The sequence below is a fragment of the Drosophila erecta genome, unplaced genomic scaffold (assembly GCF_003286155.1).
Source record: "Drosophila erecta strain 14021-0224.00,06,07 unplaced genomic scaffold, DereRS2 tig00000126-arrow-pilon, whole genome shotgun sequence".
Classification (NCBI taxonomy): domain Eukaryota; kingdom Metazoa; phylum Arthropoda; class Insecta; order Diptera; family Drosophilidae; genus Drosophila; species Drosophila erecta.
Window position 1 is genome coordinate 15,229,007 of NW_020825209.1, and position 15,219 is coordinate 15,244,225.

Below are 15,219 nucleotides of genomic sequence, written 5' to 3' on the forward strand. Positions count from 1 at the left end.
GCCATGATTTTTTTGTCATTTTTGTTTTATTGAGTTATTGGCGCATTCATTTGCCATACGCCGCATGCAAGATTTATGCCCGCCATGTGTCATGTGGCTAAAAACAAACCTACCCCACCCATTTCCAGCAGCCATTTCCCAACATTTTCCCCATTTAGCATTTACCATTTCCCACCATTTCCATACGTAAACACACGCACACACACACACACACACACACATTCATGCTGGCTGGCCAAATTGTTTAAAAGCCTCGGCAACAACAAACGGAACGATTGCGGGACAAAAATATGTTCTCCACGCTCTCTCTGATCTCTCTCCTCTTTTGCGAAATGTTTGCATAATTTTCCCAGTCCGAAATTCGGTTTGGAGACATTCGGATGCGGATTTGGAATTTGGCAAAATGCTGCCCCAAAAAATGCCTCCAATCCCACTAAAAGCCTTTGCATTTGGTCTTAGGCAGACTTTAAAACGTGTGAGAAACATTGTTCTTAAGTCGCAACAAACACAAAAATAGTTGTGGTTCATTTTCAGGCAGATACTATCTAAAAGGGGTACTATTCAAAGTGCGACCTATGCGCAATTGAATAATCAAACCTAACAAGCTGATGGATCAAAAACACTCGAGGCAAGTTTTTGACATTTATCGTGCCAAGCCCCTTGACATTTTCTTTCCCATTGACACTTTGACATTGACACATCATTTGACAGATCGCCGTCATATTTCATTGAGTTATGCGCAAAACCAAAACAACCAAAAATAAAATATGTAGTATTCAAAGGCTAATGCGTAATTAATGGACAACGGACAATTGTTGCTCCACACATTGTTCGCCATTGCAAAATCGGATAATAAGCCAAACCCGAATCGTGTTTAGCAATTAAAACGAAATTAAAGTTCATTTTGATGTGCAATTAAATGCGAACCGGTGAGAGAAACGGCAACTACTGCCCATCCAATCCAATCCAATCCAATCCAACCCATTCCATTCCATTCCAAACCAAAACCAATCCGATCCGATCCGATCTGATCCACGCCCCCTTTTCATTCCGCCCAGCGCTACATGTCAAAGTTGAAATGCTGACGCAGTCGCGGCTTTCCCCCCTCCCCCGGGAAAACCGACCCCTGACCTCAACGAAGTCGTTTATTATTTGCCGCCTGCTGTTGCGTCATAAATAAATTTTGCAGTGCATTTAACGAATTGTGAACTCGCCAAAGGGAAATGCCTCGATATTCATACTGCGTATACGAGTATATGTTTTTTGGTAGGGTGTAGCCAATGCCAGTTATTCAATGAACCTGTTATTCATTGCCAATACTTATTGCACTCAATAGGAGTACAAATTTGTGCAATTTTAATGTACATAATGTACAAATGTACAAATCTATTGAAATGCAAAACAAAGTTTCTTTGCAAACAGATAATTGAAATTTGAAGGGCAAATCATTAGTATGAAAGGCAAAATTTTATACAAAACTGGAATTATAAATATATTTACAGTATCAATGCGCAAGGCAGCGAGCAAGATTTATACTCAACTGCAGCAGCTAGCGGCAATTAAAAGTAATTGTTTTCGTATTTTCGCGTATTGGTCACCCTAGTGTGCACATCACAGTATCTGTGTGTTTGCACGGCCATGCTTGTGTGCGGGTGAATATTTATCTCTTGATTTACTGTCCGAGTCTGAATGAAAGCCGGGAGTTTTGGGGCTCATCATTACGGCCATTGTATGGGCCCAATGTAAAACAGAACACAGCCAGCGGGCATGCTCGACCAAATGGGGCAATGAATTAAACGCGAATGAGTTGAAGGCCAAAAAATCGAGTTACGGAAGAAATCGGAGGAGCTATATGATTTATGCCTTGGAGTGAGTTTTCCGCATTCGGCCTAATTTCCATTATTTCCGCACAATTTATTCGCCTGCTAATGAGCCACTATCGCTTTACAGGGTATTACTTCGGTTCGGTCTACAACGTTTTCGCCATTTTCATGGGCGGACTTTGGCGATGAGTTGGCGATGAGAAAAAGCAAAACTTAATGCGCTTGCAAAATTTATTCATAATTAAATATAAATTTATGCTCAATTGTGGTTTAACACGATGACGACCCACACACGTGTGCATTTTCTTGCCCCGCCTGTGAAAATATATCATTTGTCAACTTTTCCCTGTGTGGATTTATGATAAATTCGTTCGAAGTTCACTCAATCATCGGCGACGTCATTAGTTTTGAACAGCACTTTTCCAGCCCATTTATTTTTGCAGGCAATGCAAATATTATTCAAATAAATCAAAATGAATTCGATTTTAATTATTCAGAAAAATAAAAAGAAAAAAAACAAACAAAGCCATGACTCACAGACTTCATTTTCCAACTGGAGTTTAGGCGAAAAACAATCACTTAAATTTTGTATACTGATTAAAATTCTCTCGTCTTGTTTAAGCTTAGGCTTTAGCTTAATTTTTATGACAAATTATTTCAAATAATGCAATGGCTATATTAATATTTAATGGCTTTGCAAACAATTAGTGTAAATTATGAATTCGAATGCGTTGCATACTGGCAAGCCAGTGAACCGTGTAAGTACATCCATTCAATCATACTATAAAATATATAAAAAATAGCCGTTTTTAGAAATCTTTCCACTCAATCGATACAATATTGTGCCTGGCATATTAAATACATCAAATTCTGCGTATATTCATAATAAATGATTTGCGATTTCCACAGAGCTGATAAACCGCAGGGCGGAAAATGGAAAACGAGCGACGGACGGGGTGAGGCGTGGAAAATCCCAAACAACAATAAAGTTTAATAACCCAAAGGAATCCGGCGAGGAGACGCGTATAATCAGCATCATCAGCGACATCAATTTGTTGGCCCCGCCCCCTTTTCATGTATAGGCGCTAAGCTGTTAAAGTGTAAATGACGTGTAAATGGGCGACCCAAAAAAATGAAGGAATAAAGGGCACTTTTTGGGAAGGGAAGTATTTTCCCCCATATTTGGCTCCCTTTTGAAAAGGAGACGAGCACGAAGTGTATACTCGCATGTATAAAAATAGAATTCATCTTTCAGTCACCGTTGATTGAACAAATTGTGAACGAAAATCTATACGTATATTTAAATGTTTGCATGTATTCCGCTATTATTTCCCAGAGATTTATCCAACAATGGCAACGCAACTCAGACGACGAGGCACTTAAAAAACTTTAGCATAAAAACCATGAAAAGGTGTGAGAAGCGAGCGAAAATGAAATTCCCCCAAACCATCCAAACATTTTTTGAGTTGGGTAAAGTTCGGCTCATAATTTACATAAATCACAATGGCCTTTTCAATTGCTTTCTTTTGTGATGAGGCGCACAGGCAGCCGCTCTGGCGATTCTTTATAATTAAATCATAAATTATACATGAAAAATTATATTGGCCCAATGGATAAAATCGGTGAAAAAATTGGCAGAGTTCTAGGTGACAGAGCGACTAGCAAATACTTCTGCATTTACGTGATTTATTTGGGGGAATTTCCGTTTTGGAAATGGAAAATTGAAATGGAAAAGCTGAAATGGGAAATCTATTTGCAATAATGTAATTTTAATTATGCTAAAACAAGTAGAGTGCCAACAGATTAGCAAATACTGGCTTAGTTTTTACAAAGCATAATGCGATCAACCAGCGAAAAAGCCAAAGCAGTTGCCATTCAATTGCGATACTGAAACACAAAAGGGGTAAAAAAAGCCAACTAATTTACAATGTCGCTGCCATTGCTAACGAAGTTTGTAATTAATGTGCAATTAAGTTGCCGCTCTGCGTGGAACCAATTTCCAGTTTTCAGTGACGTGACGAATGCAGTGACTTCCTCGGGGGTGCGCTTTATTACGCATACGTCGTGTGGTCCCCGGCCCAATCAACCCACCAATCCGCTCACTCGTGCTGACTCTCGTCTTGATTTGATTTGATTTATGCCCTGCTGAATGCAAAGCGAGCTGGCAAATGACTTAATATTTATGGAAAACATTACCGCAATATCCTTGCTAGACAGACACATGTAGACGTATGTACGGGTATGTACGTATGCATACATACATCATAGTACATATAGCAACACTCCAACCTCTGCTCCTGTTGCAGCGTTTTATGTTCTTTTAATTTGCCCCACCCACTCTGTGGGGGGTGTGGGGTTACAAGTGGGTGGCTGGGGGTGGCTGGGGGTGGGCAAGGCAAGCGGCTGTCTCAAGGGCGCCACAAAAACCGCGACATACGAAAAGTGGGAGGCAAAGGGCTGCGGTTGAGCTAGGATTGCAATAGCAAATTTTCGTGCAAAAATCAAAAAGTTTCACCCGCCGGCAGTTCGTGAGAAATTCGCATAAGTCCTCAGATTTCCAGGGGGTTGTAATAAAATATTTATTACTCCACTTATAGAAATGCATATACACCACCAGCTGCGCAAATCCCACAGAACATTGAACTGCATTGAGCGAAAGCTTTCAAGTTAATCAAAAATTCAAGCTCCAGATGTTGCTAAGATTTAAGAAATTTATACGAGACCTGATGGATCCCATAATAGGTTTTGTATCCTTATCCTGTCAATAAACGCATATCAAGTGTGCTTATTATGTGATTTCGTGCAGCTTAAGTTCACATCGAAATGGTTTACTAAATGGCAAATTTTATGACTCATGAAAAACAGTTCGTAGGTCGTAGTTCTCTACTTGTACACTCGTATTGTCTTTACACGCATATTGCAACAGTCTATTTTCCTAAGAGCTTCATAAATAATCAAGATATTCCGGTGTGATTCCCCAATGGATTTTCTTGAGTGATGCACAGATGCAAAAATAAACACATCCCGATGTGTTACTCACAATTTCACTCACAAGTGCTTGGGGGAATCATTAATGCCATGCAACACACTTTTACAACATAGTACTCCTACATGCCTCCTCTTATTTCCAGCTACGATATTTCCATCGCCTTTAATAGTAGTCGCCATGGAACTCCAACTAAATATTTGCAAAATTCTTATTCTCCTTTGAGCGACAAGCAAACGAGAACAAAGGCAAACAAATCAACAAACACACAATATCTGCTGTTATCTGAGCGCTTACACACCGACTTTATTCAATCGCAGCCCCTTCCTTAACCCACAACGACCAGTCCCCGTGTCGCCCCTTAACCCACAAGTAGCCCCGAGTCATTTCTAATGCGAAAACTATCGACAGTCCATCGCACTGAGTCCGAGTGAGCTGTAACTGCTACTGCTACTATTTACTGGATGGTGTTTGCTATATCTGTAAACGAATCAAATTGAAAAAGGCAAATGCGAGTGGGCGGTCGTGCACTGAGCGAAAAACGGGGCTCTGTTTGGCGGGAACCATTCACATAGGCATATCAGAAAAGTGCATCCTTTAGGATCATTTTCACTTTAGGCTATCACAATGGCTAATAGTCATCTGTAAAAAATTAGTAATATAAACGAATAGTTCATGGATAGTTCACTTTGAAGTCATTGTCTAACTTTTGTACTCATACTGTATGACCTTCTAAGCAATCGTAAGCTTATTGAAATGACAATTTTGAAGTGACAGCAAAATGTCACTGAATTCTTTACAGTATTCAAGTCTAATCTAGCAGTAGAAAGTATCGACTTTTTTCGCACTGCAATCCAATCCGGCTCAGAAGTGAGCAGATGACATGACAAATTTCGCTGAGCTGCAGTCAAAGTTGAAGCTGAATCCGAAATCCTAAATCGAAAATCGAAACCAGAAGCCAGGAGCCAGAAGCCAGAAACCAGAATCCAGAAAAGTGAGCAAGGATTCAGAAATCGGGGAAAACGGTACGGTGCTGACAATTCAATTGTCACATCCGCTTATAAAGTTGGCAACCGTGGCTGAGAGAGAACATTTCAAGGTTAACGCTGGCCAAATCGTGGCGAAATCGTGGAAGAAGTCCAAAGGCTGAAAGCCAGACAGACAACTTCAATTTCATTCCGTCTCGCTGTGCTGGTGATTCAGATCCAACTCGGATTCCTATTCCGATTCCTATTCCTATTCCTATTCCGAGTCCAAGTCCGAGTCCGAGTCCGACTCCGAATCAGATTCAGATTCAGATTCAGTTACTTCTGCCATTGCTATGACTGTTTCCTGTCTGTCTTCCACTTCCTGCCCTCGATTTTAATTTGGCCGCCCTTCAATTTCACAGATTCTCGAGCGGAATGTGGCATCGACAGCAGATTGTGAGGGGCGATTAGGATGGGGCCACTCAAAAATTGAAAACTTCTCCCTCATATTTTTTATTTCGAGCCACAAAATCAAGTCGAGCGTCAAATCACTCAAACAACTTTAGACGACCCTCCGTCGCATTTGATTTATTTCTTTTTCGGCTGTGTGTCGTTTATTAAATATTTAAACATAATCCCGTGGGGAAAATTGAAAGCAAATAGCTTATGATAAACAAGCATTGTCCTGTTAGTAAACGACTGGAAATAAAACGCTAGATAAAGTACATTCGCAATATTTATTTACCCTAGGGCTATTTAATGTCGAATCAATTTATCGAATGCATAGGAACAAAAAATACAGTCACCAAAGTGGCCATCAAATTACATTTAATACAATTTTATTAATACACGTTTTGATTGGGTCTCAATGCGGTTGAAAACACATTACAATTTTAAACAGCGTCACAGAATGGTTTCAAGTAATTTGGGTCAAATGAAATTTAAAATGGCCTTTGCCATATTCAAATGTAATCTTCCTCCTAATATATGCAGCAATTCATCGGGTATTTTACTACGTTGTTTAGGAAATAATCCGATTATTAATAGTTCGCCCTAATACACGGGCAGAGCTTTTCTCGAACATTAGAATTATATGCCACGAAAACGCTTTTCCATTCATATTTCTGAGGCGTATTTATGGGACACCTTAATTCTATAGAACTGACAGCTACGTATAACTTTTTATAATTATACAGCAAATCGCTAAGTCGCCCTGCCTCTCTTGTGGGGAAATACGCGAAGAAAAAACTAACAGAAAAATATTCGAGATTATATTATTCTAATGATCTTCGAAACGACCTGAAAACGCGGAGACTGTGCTGATGGCGATAACCCTTGGGGTCAGTTTGCTATCTGAAAACGTGTGTTATATGCGGGGCGCACAAATCTTTGTGCATAGTCCTACACTATACTCTATACATATACGAGTATTTGACTTTGTCTTCGTGTTTGCGGCATCTTAACCAATCTACACGTAATCCAATTTGCCCTCGCCGCCGACGAAGAAGCTCTCCAACAATTGTTTTTGATTATTTAATTTGCCAGAATTTTGCTTTGATTTAGTTTCGTTTCGTTTCGTTTCGCTTCGTTTCGTTTGGTTTGGTTTGGTTTGGCTTGGTTTGGGTCGGAGCAGATCCCTGCTTCCTGCCATAGCTTTATCCTGGGGCCTTGAGGCGGGTTCAGCCGACCACAAGATGTGTCCTTAGCCCTTTGCTTTGCTCTGCGTTGTCCCTGCCTATGATTTACTCCTGCCGCAGTTCTGGGACCTTGAAAATGTGGCAGAGAGCATTGTTACCAAACCTTGTTTTTGGCCCACAGACCGCAGTGCACCGAGTGCCACCGAATGCCACTGCCACAGTGGGCAACAAAAGCAGGTCGCCGAGTGGCGGTGGATCTGCGGAATGTGGCCAGTAATGCAGTAATGGGTGATTCGAGTACATTCGCTGATAGTTGAACAAACGCACCCATCTCGGAAGAACCTCTGAACTCCAATCCCTACTAATAAAGGGATTTCTGGAAATGCTGCTCAAGGACCTATAAACTGACTGGTTTCAATTTTCTTTGGCCTTTTAAAGAGTTATTTGAAGTATATAAAAAAAAAGTATATATAATATGGACGAATTATTTGGTGTCAGCATAGGACAATAAATTGGATACCTAACGGTCGACTCTCGACACAGGACGTGCAACATGGCTCATTTCCACCTCAGATGGCTCAAACCCCTTGGACCCTCTTTCACCGCTTTTGCACCCCTTTTAGCCTTTGTCTCTGTGCATTTGGCTTGACAGTCGCAGCAACCAAAAGTGCGCTATGAGCTTTTGTTTTTCGCCTTTCTCTCGATTCCAGTATTGTTTTGTTTCAGTTTTTGTTGTCGTTGCGCTTAGCCGATTTGTCTTGCCCTTTTCCCCGTTTTTCCCAATTTTCCCCGATTTCCTTGGCTATTTCTGCGGCTTGCCAGGCTTTCGGAGAACATTTTGCAGCACTTTTTGCAGGTTTGCATTATTAAAATACGTTTAAAGCTCGAATACCTTTAGACACAATTATCATCGGTGTGTTTTCTGGGCATAACTTTCAATCGCAGCTAATTGTTGGCGTCAGCAAAAACTTTCGGAGATTCCCCCACAATAATGCACGGTCCTCGCCTACAAATTAAATTTTGCCAAGCAAAAAAGTTGCAAATAATTTGCTTGTGGGTCGGGGGATAATCGAATATAACTTAGCCCCATGAAAATTATTTGTTGCGAAAGTTTTGCCCGCCTAGGCAAACTTTGCGACTCGTTTTGCATAATAGCGATATAATTTTTGGCCATTTTTCGACTCTGATATGGGGGCATTTAATTGATTTTGATCGATAGTAGAAGACTAATTGAGTTCGGCCTTGGTCTTAAGATGTTTGAGATTATAGACTTGACTTTGATAGATGGGTTAATTGCTAACTTAGTTGTGTGAGCTGTAGATTTACCTCTTATACAAGAGGTTTTTGCAGAGTTTGAAACGTGTATTAAAGTGTTTGTTGCAGTAAACCTAAATTCTTTTGGCAAATAGGAAAAACAACTTTCAAATGAAATTGTGCACCAACTTTACCAAGTTTTAAATAATATATAGAGGCCACACAACTATGTTGTTCATCCAATAAAACCTTTGGCTTGAAACTGAATACGTTCCCTCCGCAATAAAATTGAAATATAATAACCACCGTTCTGCGTTTTCGTTGTTGAATTTTCAGCGCACTCATGAATTAAAAAACAAAAAAATGTCAGAAAAGAGTTGAATTAATTTTAGAGAAATTTAATATATACACTTTATATTTTTATAAAATAGAGTAAGGGGCGTACTCTATTTTCGTTGGAAAAATAGCACTACTGGCCAATTGATCAACATTTTCAATAAAATCTGCTATAAACACGTTATTCCAAACGATTGTCAAAAATGTTTTCCTGCCGCATTTCAGGCGGCTTTGCTTAAGTTTTCCTGATTGATTTGTCGGAACCCACAAGACTTTGCCGACTTTCCCAGCTAGAATGCAGCGAAACAAAAGTCGCAGTAAATTAATAAGCCTGCCGCAGACGCGGGGGGCAGTAAAGCCCCCGGAACCCCCGGAACACCCGGAAACCCCGGACCAAAATAGTAACACATGGCCAAATAGTAACACATACTGACCTGACCTACTCTCCGGTTGCGGGGTGGAGCACGGGATCCAGAACGGGAACGAGAACGAGAACGGGAACGGGAACGAGAACGGGAGCGTTGCACAGCGGTGGCAGTGGCGAAAAAAATAACATAAAGAATAAAACACAAAAAAATATGTAGAAAAAAATATAGAAAATTTTGTTATAGAAAAAATTGTACTCTATGTGGTATAGGCTTATAAGTACGGGCACTTGAGCGTACACTGAGCGCAATGGGGCAACTCGCCCTTTGAAGGCGGATCATTTCAGCGAGTTAAATGCAATGATTTTTCACTAAGTTGGATTGAATCCCTGAAGTGGCTGCAGTTCAGCAATTTGGTTATTTATTTTACTGAAGGGGGGGGGGGGGGGGGGGGGGGGGGCCTTAAAACGGCTGACAACTAGAATATATATTAAGTTAATGTATATCTCTAATGAATTTGCCGCTGTGTAAAGTGGAGACTGGGAGCCTTTGGAGCCCTCGCTGTTTGAAGCCCCTTTGCTGCCCCCTGATCCCCGGCGAGAGTCCTTCATGCTGAGCCCCCGGAACACGCGATGTTACTGGAGGGGAGTATATATACGACAGTTGGGGTAGGGGTCCACATATATATGTACATATATGTATATATATACATATATATTCCGGGGGATGCAAAGGGGTCTAAAACGGCGACGGTGGGCATGGCTGACTTTATTCTGACGGACTGTTGCGTGTTTTGGAGCCAACAACTGCGATGTACTCGTTGCCATTGTTGTTGCTGTTGCTGTTGCTGTTGTTGTTTTCGTTACTTTGTTGTTGCGGCTTCCATATACTTTCTATTGTATTATATTTTATATGCTTTGACAAAGCCCCAAGCCACTTAGACAAACTGCTTCAACTTTCTGCCCGGCTCTTGTTGCTGTTTATTATTGTTATTTAATGTTTATAGTTCGCCGAACAAGACGCGATATGTGGGTGGTTTCGGGCGGCATCCCCCCTTCACTTTCGAAGGCGTAAGAAAAGGGATTATTAGCCATGTATATTAGATGACGTTACACGACCCGGCGGCCTACAAAAGAAACACGGAGAACCTCAGAGGAAATTGCTGGACAAAGTGGAACACTCGACACTGATCATCGCAATTACATACATACTATATCGGCATTTAAAGGTAGTAGCATTAAACATAGTTGAATCATGTGTTATATGTTTCAAATCATTTTTCCAGATTTAATTAATGCGTAGAAAATGTTTTCGCCTTAATGTGTACAAGTCTTCTAAACCTTGAACTATTAATGTTTTGCGTTCGAAAATTATTTTCGATCATTTCGGATTTTTCACAAAAAAATTAAAAACTTTTTCCTAACAAGTTCAATGGCATTATTCGGCAACCTAAACAATGAACATATAAACTGAAAGCTTTTGCGGAATTTACCTATGCACTCGGCACTATTTTTTTTAACTTGGAATCAATCAATAAATTGAGCTGCAAAAACAACATTCGAATTGCTAATTAGCAAGAGAGAGAATCAAATAAGAAAAGGCAAAGCGGAGATGACGATCACGATCACGATCTCACACACTCGAAAAAAATCTATATGCAAATAAGTTTTTATTGAGCACAACAACAATGGCAACAACGGTGGCGGCACAGATTGGATTCACTTTGTTTTTAGCACTTTTTCGCTGAAAAGATGATTTAATGGCACACAAACGAACAAAAAAAATACAACACAATTAAAAAAATATTTAAGTTGCGAGAAAAAATCCCAAATCATTAGCACTTTAATTGTGTGTTTGGGTTTATTTTCAGTTTCTTTTTTTTCGTTAGTTTATAATGGTTTATTTTTTGGTTTTTCCTTTTCTTTTGAAGCGAAACGCGTTTCGTGAAATCACCGGCTTACGTACGTTTATAATTTGCGTCAAAATCGCTGAGAACTGCGTTCGCTGTGGGAGCTAAAAGTTAAACCGTCGGGAGCCCAACTGACACCTTCAGTGCTTCGTTTTGCACTGAGCGCCAACGCAGCGCCAATGTAGCGCCAAAAACCGGTTCGGCTCCACGTCCAACGGTTCATGGGGACTCGGGCATCTTCGGCAAATTGGCCTTCGTGCCCGCATCGCATCATCTCGCTCTTCCCCTCTCTGCCGCACTGCCGTCCTATCTTACCCCGCCATCCCCGTCGCACATACTCGATTTCAATGCCAAGCCAAAGCAGCTGTTTCCAGCGTGGATTTTGTTGTTTTGATTTTTTGTCGCGCTCGCACGTGCGCGAGTGTGTGCGTGTTTGTTTTGTTGGCAGCAAGTGCAAGCCTACGAATACCGTACAACTTTAGATAGCGCTGAATTGAAGAAGAAGAAATAACTAGCATAAGCAACCTATGTACATAGACATGTACATACATTATATATAAAATACATAATATCTAATATCTAATAATAAAATACATATATATAATACATAATAAAGCACTAATTTACAACTCCTTCAAACAAACATACAAACAGCCCTAACTTATGTAGCAGAAGCAATGTAAAAATAGTTTATTGTGGGTGTAACAGATTAATACTTATTCAACAGATTTATGTATTAAGAAAGACTGCATTCTTTAAGTCTTACTTAAGTGATCTTCGAACAAAAATTGTACATCCCTTCATGCGATTTTCTTTCACATACATATGTACGTATAACTGAATTAATAAGTAAAAAAGTTAAAAACGCGCGGAAGGCCCAACAGACTCCTGCATACCTTGCATATTTACCACTAACGGCACTTACTCACGCCGTAGTAAAAAGAAGAAGACGGCTGGCGAAGAAGAAGAAACAGCAGAAACGCCAGTTAAAAGAAAGTTAGCAGCGCAATGATTTTAGTTGGGAATCGTTTATGGGACAGAGATTTTTCTAATCCAAATGAGTTATTCGGTCATTAGTAAAGCTATTAGGGTTCCATCCCGCACATAGTGTCTCCCACTCCCTCGCACTCTCTGCTGCCTGCATTCTGTGCCGAGTGCCTTTCACTTGATACCCTATACGAGAGATTTGTTAATGTGGTACCCTATTTTTTTGTGGAACTGAAATGTCCAAATTTAAGAGGGTAAGTATCCACTAGGTGGCTATTAAACACATTAGGTAATACATCACTTAACATTTTCGGAAAGATTTCATAGTGTACTTTAAGATTCGGCTCGAATTCGTAGCTTTTCTTATTATTACATATATGTACATATGTTACATACATATGTATACATATATTTGCAGTTGTTGTCATAAGCAACACAGAACGAATTTTTCAAGTTCAACATGTCGCCGCTTATTTTAATTTTAATCACACAACACAAAACATGAGCCGTGGTTATTGCTGCTGTTGTTGTGGCTTTTTGTGTTACATTTTAATGTTATGCGGCCTTTGTTTGTTTGTTTATGCACACAAAACATTCATGAAAGTGCCCCAGGGTGGACTTCAATTGTTCCTAAAATTTAAGGGGACGTGCGGTGCAGTTTGTAGGATTTTATTTGAGGCGGAACAGCAATCTAATTAATTTAAATTAATATAAATGCCTAACATCTGAATAACAAGAATTAGTCATATATGTATGTATGGCACTCATCTATTTTTTTTCCGAAATGAAGCGAAACTAATATGTGATAAATGTTCAAAAATAAGGAATTTCTGAACCTTTTCGAAGTCCACTCCAAATGACGCATATTTTATGGGATATTTTTCTGGCCCTCCTTATTTCGACTTTTGGGCCTTAATGTCCTCTATGAGATATTATGTGCCATGCACACACACTAGCACATATCCAAAGATAACTGTAATGTTGTAATGTAGTCCATTTGCGACAAATATGCGCACCCAAAAAATGCTCCTCGGACAATGGCTGAAATTGTTCGCATATTCATGACCGAATTACCCACATTCGGCTGGCGAGTGAGCGAGAGGAGAGACCTTCCAGGGGGAGCGAGAGGGAAGACGAAAAGGGGCGCGGGGAGGGGCGGATGACTGGACACAGCAGAACAAACAAAACCATTGGCAAGGCACGCAAATCTCGGCTATGACCAAAATATTTGCCAAAGTTCGTCGAGTCCTAAAAAATCAGAAAAAATGTACACCGAACAAAAAACTCAAAGCAACCTTGAATGCCAGAAGATTGAGGACGACTTGCAATAGTAAACATGTTTCCTATTTCCTATTATTCAAAATTTTAAAACATCTAGTACTTTGTTTTCCTGTTTTGTTGTCAATATTTTGAAAACCTAAAGAAGTAGTTTTCAAATAACATAAACTTTATGCTACAAAGAGACGAAGAGGCAAGTTTTATAGTTTTAACAGATATAGTCAATAACAAGAGATATTTTCTAGACTATAAGAGACCATTTACTTGCCGCATCAAACGAAACTTGCAAAAATAACAGTAAATTCCAAAAAATTTTCGAAATTGTGGGCGTGACAGCTTTTGCGGCTTGTGGGCGTTAGCTTGGGCGTGGTCGAAACGTTCATACGGACGAACAAACGGAAAATGTTGTTCTGTAAATCCCTGATTTCTGATTTTAGTACAATATTTTATAATACATATGTACCTTTAATTTTGAAACGCATTTTTTTTGTTTCCAACGACTATTTTCCATAGGCCAAATTCAGTTTGTGATAACCTTATTCAAATCTGAAATATGTCATTTTTTTTAGTGTGCGAGTGTGTAAAAAAGCATTGCCAAGAAATCAAAGTGAGAGAGTTTGACGACGGCAACGGGGGGATGAAACCAGGCCGGATATATTAGCCAAGACAGGACAGGGACAGGGACAGCATCATCGTTTCATTTTGCTGCCTGCGTCAATGACAACAAATTTCATGTAAGTCCTTCTCCCAAAAAATTGGTGGGGATTCACTCCATTGACGATGGGCAACTAATATTTGCCAAGCGTAAAGTAATAAAATATTTCCTTGGTCAATAAATGCAATGGAATGTGTGGCCCAGAGCCGAAGACTCGAATGAAATGGAAACGAGTCCAAAAGCGCTAAGGACGCAGATACAAATTAAACGAGTTCAGGGAAACCCACGAACTTGATATGCTCTAGTAAATAGAGCATTTTGGAAAAGGGTTCATCAAAATATAAGTGAATCATATGTGTAAAGCAAAGATGTTTCATATTTTTAAATAAAGTAAAGCAAAGATGTTTTATATTTTTAAATATTTCAACTGAATATGTATGGAATACATATTGAAAAAAAATATTTCAAACTGGAGTAATCTATTTTTTCAGAATGCAATACCTCTTTATGCCAACGAGCATTTACATTCCATAGAATTCCATCGAATTAAACTAGAGTGATCAAAAACAATCTATTATAATAGAGTGAACAGCAAGTGTGAGGGAACTGACTTTGAATGTTGAGGATTATATCCTGTCATCGCCTCCTGAGCACCTCCCCCTCTCGCCTGGACCTTATAACAGTTTTTTCTCGTTTTCATTTTTCCTTTGGAAGCACTCTGGTGTCATTTTAATGCCCACTCCCGCGCTTTTCTTTCGGAGGAATATACGTAAAAGCTTTTATTGTCATTTGTTTGCTTTAGAATGCAATAAAAATGTTATGCCAAAGGATAAATAAATACGCCTGCATGTTGCCAAAAATCAACATGCGACTGACACGCTATTCTATCCTCCTATCTTATATATGCATTTCTATAAAGAGGAGCACATTTATACATCAAAGATGACCATCGAAAGGAGCGAAAAAGAGCGGATAGGAAAATTGTCTGCAAAAGGACTTCCATGGAGGAGGGCGCAGTTAT

General features: G+C 39.7%; 1 long non-coding RNA gene across 1 annotated transcript; it reads left to right on the plus strand.

The window, feature by feature from the left end:
- The first annotated feature begins 12,239 nt into the window (after nt 1-12,239).
- Nucleotides 12,240-15,188, plus strand: LOC113564527. The gene is made up of 3 exons (XR_003408070.1): nt 12,240-12,519; nt 14,113-14,277; nt 15,118-15,188. It is a non-coding gene; the product is annotated as an uncharacterized LOC113564527 (long non-coding RNA).
- The last annotated feature ends 31 nt before the right edge of the window (nt 15,189-15,219 follow it).